A 7,804-nucleotide genomic window follows, 5' to 3' on the forward strand; every position below is an offset into this window, starting at 1 on the left:
TTATGGGATGACTTTGATTTGGTCATATCAAAATGGGTGCATCAAAATATCAAAATATCTTTTCCATTTCCTAGAAATGTGAATGATGGACGCCTCAAAGTGTCGTCCCATTCCTGGGTTTGACCTTACTGCACCTCTAAAATTCACTCAGAATCGGGAGGAAGATCAGGAAGTCAGTGTGGATATAATTATATTAATTGGCACTTAGAAAAATTTCTTTAGATTAAATTGCTTTATACGGCTCTCAAAATACCTTCAAAGCAGTTGCATCAAAATAGCATGTATATGATTTCTATATATCCATATAAGTCACAAAGAATGTGTCAAATACATGTGTTTTTTTGCAAGAAGGGGACCCCATCTGTCATCACACACTACTTTTCAGATGAGCAGAACTGAGTTTATCAATAGCATATAGACTCGATTATTCAACTAGCTAAGAAAACTCTTCATGTAACTGTCATTCAGTCTACATTTATCCACACTGTCCATACAGATAGTTTGACAATGACTTCTTAAAATCTCAACCCAGGAAAACATTGGTTTCCCTCATGGCTTCTCAGCCCAGAAACAAGGTTAGTTTGGTAAAGTGTGTTTGATAAAAAGCATGGTGGCACAAGTAATTACATTCAATCATTATCTTTTAAATATTAAAAGATATTTACTCTTTTAAAAATTAGCCAGGCCCTGGTTTCTGGTAAGGAAGCCATAAGAGGAGAGACCCTTGAAAGACCAACTGGCTGCCTTTTTCAATGTTTGGAGCTGCCACCGTGCTTGTCTCCTGAGGGGTCTGACCACACAGCCATTCACCCTCAAATGTGTTTGCCTTTCCTATGGGAGGCCCCAGACAATATGATGGAAAAGCTCTATGAGTTTCATACTAACTGCTTTAAACCTTTAAAAATAAATGAGTTTCCAGAAAATATTATGAAAATCGTTCATCTTTGGACAACTGACTCTGATTTGGTTGAATTATGGAGTGGAAAATTTGGAGACAGAGTGAATCAAGTGTTTCATCTTTGGATGTTTTGTTCATGGAACAGAAGTTCAGAAAGGTTTGACCAAAAATAAAGAAGGCTAGGAACAATTTCTCATTTCAAATTTGGCTGTCATTGATGAACAAGAGTTTGAGATTACTTATGTGGTACCATGGTCCAAAATAGAAAAACCTCCAAAGGGGTTCATGAACTGGTTGTTTTCCAGATGAAACTTGATGGGCCAGCTCTGGGGGGGTGATCTGTCTAAGAGGGCAGTTAATGCCCCTCTAGGTTTAAGCTACATAAAACCAACTGGTGTTCTCCACCCAGAATGAGGAGCAACCACTAGAGTTTGCATTCTTTGGTGAAATGAGTGTGGATAGTCATGTAGCTGGAAGACAACAGTCTCGTGAGAACCTCAGACTTGTGGTGGCTGTTTGGAAAAATGTCAACTACCAAGTGTCACAGCAGAATATGCTTCCGATTCCTATGTCATTTCACTGTTGAAATAGTTTGCTACTGAAATACGCAGCATTTCATTAACTGCTCTAAAATGTGTCTATTAAGGGACTTAGATTCTCCCAAGAGAGTCTCACTTTTATTTGAAGGAGGTGGTAAGTTAATTACCTATGTCCCTTGCCTTTTTGAAAGCCCCCCTCTGTCTTTTGTCACCACTGCTTCTGGAGCTAGTTCTTTTGATTTCCCCCATGATATATAAGTATGTTATGGGTTAGAAATTGCTACCACTACTGCTTGATTTTTCATTTGTTTCAGAATATCTCTTCTTCTGTATTTTGACAACTCTTTGCTTTAGAACATTTTATTTTATTCCAATGATGATGTCACATTTCCATACCTGTGACAATATTTTAACATTATTTGTACACAATGTCTACCTTTTCATCATGTTTGTTTTTCTGTGATTTTAAACAATGTCTTTGCTCAATAAAGTTTATTTTGTGATATCAAATGTGAGTCATAAAAATTTAGGTCAGATATATTTTACTTTGGAAAAGTATAGTATCATCTGTGTCATCTGTGTTAATTACGGTTTCACATTAATTATTAGTCATTCTAACTTGGAAAATAATGTAATTAGGTCTTAGTAGTAAAAAACTTCAGAAGAATTGTTAGTTTATATGTTGAAGCGTGTTCATTTAAAATTAATATTATTGAGGTTCCTCAAGATGTTGAAAACAGAGCTACCTTATGACCCAGTAATTGCACTACTAGGTATTCACCCCCAAAGATACAGATGTAGTGAAAAGAAGGGGCACATGTACCTCAGTGTTTGTAGCAGCAATGGCCACAATAGCCAGACTGTGGAAGGAGCTGAGATGTCCTTCAGCAGATGATTGGATAAAGAGGTGGTCCATATACACAATGGAATATGACTCAGCCGTCAGAAAGGATGAATACCTACCATGTGCATCGACATGGATGGAACTGGAGAGTATTATGCTAAGTGAAGTAAGTCAAGCAGAAAAAGACAATTATCATATGATTTCACTCATATGTGGGATATAAAGAATAGCACGGAAGACCACAGGAGAAGGGAGGGAAAACTCAATGGGAAGAAATCAGAAAGGGAGACAAACCTTGACAGACTCTGGACTCTGGGAACCACACTGAGGGTCACAGAAGAGAGGGGCTGTGGCGGGGGGGGGGTAACCAGGTGATGGGTATTAAGGAGAGCATGTGATGTGATGAGCACTGGGTGTTATACACAATTAATGAATCACTGAACTGCATCAAAACTAATGATGTACTATATGCTGGCTGATTGAACGTAATAAAAATGAATAAAAGAAAAGAAAATAATTTAAAAAATAAAATTAATTTTACTAACTTTACTTCATTTTATTTTTATTTTCATTTATTTTTTAAAGTTTGTATATTTTAGAGGGGGGAAACGGGGAAGGGAGAGGGAGAGAGAATCACAAGCAGACTCCCCGCCGAGCACAGAGCCCTGTGCGGGGGCTGGATCCCACAACCCTGAGACCATGACCTAAGCCAAATCAAGAGTCAGAAGCTCAACCGAATGGGCCACCTAGGCATCTCAACTTCATTTTAAATCACTACTTAAAAAAGATACTTGGAATACCTCTTTGTTTTAAGGAGATATTTACGGTTACAGGTATACTTGCTGTAATAAAAGTCTATATATCTGTAAAGAAATATTACCAGGTCTGGAAAAAAATTTTTACTTTATCCTTTCTATAATCAACCCATTTCCTTCCTTCTTTCTTCCTCCCTTTTCTTTCTTTCTTTCTTTCTTTCTTTCCTTCCTTCCTTCCTTCCTTCTTTCATAACTGGAGCATGTTCCTGTTCTCCAAAATGCAGCTGCTTACACCCCACATCTTCCTCTGTGGGGTGGGAAGTCATTTGCCTCAATGCATCTAAGTGGCCAGATGTTTTCCTATCTCCTTGCTTCTCCCAGGTTTCAATTTTCTACTAACCATATTTGTTCTAGCCTTCCCAGTTTGAAGATCACTTTCCTCGAAGAGAAAGCAATATAGGAGTTGAATTGCCCTGCTTTTCTCTGTGAGCTTTCAACATGACATCATTTGCCCCCAACAGGCCCTCTGTTCCTCACGCTTCCTGCTCTGATCGCAGCCCGAAACCCCCTTGCAAAACCCATACACTGATTTTTAAGCCTCAGGGAAATGGGGACTCTGTTTTCCCTCCGATCATTAGGAAAGACTAATATTCCTTGGTTATAAGGACTTCTTTCCAGATTTTAGGCATTTCTTTTTAAAATCCGGGATTATTAGAGAGCTCTCTGCATGTTCGTTGTTATTGTTGTTGTTGTTTGCTTTTGCTTTGTTTTTTTTTTTAGACACTTCCCCTTTTTCTTCTTGATCAATGTCATTTGTGGTTATGGACTGGGTGTTTGTGTCCCACTAAAATCATATGCTGAAATCTAATCCCCAGAGCAGAGGTATTTGGAGATGGAGCCTGAGGGAGGTGATGTGGTCCAAGGGCAGAGCCCTCATGAAGGGGATTAGTACCCTGATAAGAAGAGGCCAAGGGGCTGGCTCACTCTCTCTGTGTCACGGGAGGACACAGGAGAAGCTTGCAGTGTGTCACTCAGAAGGGGGTTTTCCCGAAGACCTGACTATGCTGGTACCTCGACCTCTGACTTCCAGCCTTCAGAACTGTGAGAAACAGATTTCTGTTGTTCATAAGCCACCCAGGTTCTGATACTTTGTGACAGTAGTCCAAATGGATGAAGACATTTGTGATTGTTCAGGTAGAATTCTTTCCTGGGAAACATCTTTCTTCTTTCAGCCATTTTAACTTTTAGAATGTTGCAAAGGAGTCATACCTGCCTTTTCTCTGGACAAACTATTTTTTTCCCTAAAATCCAGAATTTATGTCTAATTATGGTCAATTCTCCTGCTGGGGAACAAGAATGTCCTATCACTTTCAAGATCCTTCCAGCCAGATTGAGAATCAAATTGACATGAGACAGATTAACAGGAGATAATCAAATTAAGTAGTGTTCATACAGGGAATCCACACAGACACAGAAATCCCAAAGGTGGGCAAAATAAAGTATAAATATATATCATTCTGGACTAAGTGTCTGAGACTTCTTTTGAAAGGAGGAATGCAATTCACACGAAGATAAGAAAGAATAAATGTTTGGTAAGCAAATATTTTCTGTGCAACCTGGAAACAATGGGACATAGAGGACTTTAATGAAACAGATCCTGTTAGGTTCCTCCCATCTACCGTACCCTGTTTATATCATAGTATAGTTATTTATGGTGCTAGATCTCTTTCTGTAAGTTCTTGTGAGGCAAATGAGGGAGAGGTAAAGAGCTTTTCCTCAATCGGCTGGGTTTTGATTTCTTTTTAACTCAAAATAATCTTCATGCTACCGTGGCCCATCTTGGGGTGGCCTGCCCTTGGACCCCAACACTTCCTTCATTCTTTGGCTGTTAATAGTTCCACAATGATGATAGTCACTTTATCTGATTATTCATTTGACTACGCTAGGCTGGTTGTGCCTAAGGGTTAGTAGGAAGCCTTCAAGTAATGGCTGAAAGATCAGGGGGGCCTCTGAATTTGGCAGATTTGGGTTCAAATCTCCACAGACCTGCTGAGGATCTTAAACCATCCACTTGACCTATCTGACTCATAGGGTTAAAAAATTAAGTCAATTATACAATTTTGCAGGGATGCTTTTAAAATCGTCAAGAATGTAAAATTAGCTCAGTAAACGGTATCCATTACTATTACTGCCTGTATAATGTTTTTGATCTTTAAGAATAAGTTCCTGCTCCAACTTAGTGCTAATATATGTGCATGAGCTTTCCCTCCTCATCTCCTGCCATCTTGGTGGCTGTTCTCGGTTGGCGCTCTCCCACACCTAAGGCAGGAGGATGGAGGCCACAAAGAGGACAAAAATGTCTCCAGAGTCAATCAACTCTAGGCTCCAGCTTGTTGTGAAAAGTATGGAAAGTATGAAAAGTTATGGGAAGTATGCTCTGGGGTACAAGCAGACTCTGAAAGTGATCAGGCACAACAAAGGGAAATTGGTCATCCTGGTCAACAGGCACTCCACCTTGAGGAAATCTGACAAAATACCTCACCCTGTTGGCCCAAACTAGCGTCCATCACTACAGCGGCAATGACGTTGAACTGGGCATAGCACGTGGGAAATGCTAGAGAGGATGCACACCGGCTGTCATTGCTTCAGGTGACTGCAATATCTTGAGGAGCCTGCCAGAACAGAGTGGTGAAAGGTAAATCATGCAAAATTTTTCTCTAATAAAACAGGCCAGAGGTTGTTAAAAGAAATGTGCGTGAGGGTTGGTGGTATGAAGAAGTAAAGCTGTGATAGGTAACATGAGGGTTGAATGGAATGTGCTGCGTTCCCATTTCCTGATCTACAAAACAATTCTAGCTCATTGATTGGTTATAAAGATTTGAGTAAATACATGTAATGGCTCAGAATATCACCTGGCACATAGTACTTAATAATGTCAGCCCTTCTTATTATCATGCTGAGGATGTCATGGTATGAAGACAGAGCTGAGCATGCTGAAAGCTCCAGCTTTCTCATGTCAACCAGAGAATCTGAAACGACACTGAGAAACTCTCTGAGATAAACAGCACTAAGGAAATGGACGAAAGAAAGTCACTGACAAATGTTCGGGAGAACACTTAGATTAAGAAGTCCTTCCATTGGGAAACATCTAGACACATCTGGAGGGCACAGTTTCAGAGTCAGGATGCTGTAAGAGATTAGGTCATGAGGGCAACTGAACATTCACCATCAAGGTTGGGGTACATCCTGTTGAATCACTACCACCCCCATTTGAGTGGGCTATCCAGGTGCCCCCTGCCCTTCTGGAGGCCTGGAGGTGTACAATGTTCTCCAAGATGGATTGTCAGTGGTCTAGGGAGTAGGCAGTTACACATCTTAATAAATGCTTCTCCTCTCCTCTGTTTTTTGGCAGTCAGTCAATCCAGCTTTTACAAGATGGGTGCTCAGAGGCTGCACTGTGGGATTAAAGTCAGGGATAGTTGCAACAAGGAGAAAGTGCTTGAGGCAAGGTCTGTGCTCTTCAGGCCTATTTCTTAGACTTAGCACTGAGATTTAAACAATGCTCAGCGCTGAAATAAACATGTTTCCCAATGAGAGAGACTCTCCTTGGGGAATGAGGTAGTTTACCAGACAGAAAGAGACTGATAAACATATATCCCTCCTCCTTCAATCTTGTAGTAGGCACGTGCTTACTCATAACCTGATAACGTGAGGTCCTTTCCTTTCAAAACAGAATTGTTTATGCGCCCTAGAGAATACCAAGTCCCTTGTCACATATGATCTTTCTAATATTTCCCTTTCAGTGTGGTAAACGGAGCCAGATTCCCCAAATCTCCAACCCTGCCAGCTTGTCAGTGTGGCCTGTGGTTTAAGGGAGCACACCTTCAGTCTGAATCTTGTCTTCAACATTTCCTACCTGTTACACCTCAGCCAAGTGTGAGTGCCATTTTAAAACTGGGCATGGTAACAGTAACACCTAACTACAAATATGTTTATAAAGATTAAGTGAGTTAATACAGTGCCTGCGCATGGTAAGCCTTCAACCCCCTTTCCTTTATCCTTTGAAAGCTATTGAGGAACTGGTGGTTAAAAATGAGAAGCTTTTCTTTGTTCAGGAATTCCTCTCTCTGCCTTCCATAAATATTCTTGTTTATTGAAAGTAAAATTCGAGGTGGGTTTTTGAGAGATTCTAGTCTATTTAAATCCAAGCTCTATGTAAGGTTGAATTAATTCAAAATTCTACTGACTCCTCAGAGTTGACCAAAACACCATTTCCTCTAGGAAGGCTCTCCAGCTCTTCTGAACTGTATACTGAGCCCCACTCCTGGTTGCCCATTGCACCTGTGGCCCAAACTTCATAGGCTGAGAAGTGGCTGACATCACATTTTGTGCTTCCTTCTCCTGTTCCATCTGAACAAATCTTTTGTCCCCAAATATATTCCCAGGTGATTGAAGACAGTATATGCTCAGCATTTTAAAAATAGAATGAACGGATTTATTTCTCTTTTGTAATCAAAGTCTGGCAGACAAAGGGCAAACTGGGTGGTGTTATTTTAAAATCATCATCAAGGGGCACCTGGGTGGCTTAGTTGGTTCAGTGTTAGACTCTTGACTTCAGCTCAGGTCGTGATCTCAGGGTTGTGAGATCGAGCCCCGTGTCAGACTCTCTGCAGAGTGTGAACCCTGCTTAAGATTCTTTCTCATTCTCCCCCAAAACATCATCATCATAAAAAAAGAGTCAGGCTAGGTTGCTCACATTTAAGGTCTG

The 7,804-nt window shown here is 40.4% G+C and overlaps 1 pseudogene; it reads left to right on the plus strand.

Annotated features, from left to right (window-relative positions):
* The first annotated feature begins 852 nt into the window (after positions 1-852).
* LOC123387607 lies at positions 853-1,864 on the plus strand (annotated as a pseudogene).
* The last annotated feature ends 5,940 nt before the right edge of the window (positions 1,865-7,804 follow it).

Source organism: Mustela putorius, unplaced genomic scaffold (genome assembly GCF_011764305.1).
Source record: "Mustela putorius furo isolate JIRA1106 unplaced genomic scaffold, ASM1176430v1.1 tig00003858_pilon_pilon_pilon, whole genome shotgun sequence".
NCBI lineage: Eukaryota > Metazoa > Chordata > Mammalia > Carnivora > Mustelidae > Mustela > Mustela putorius.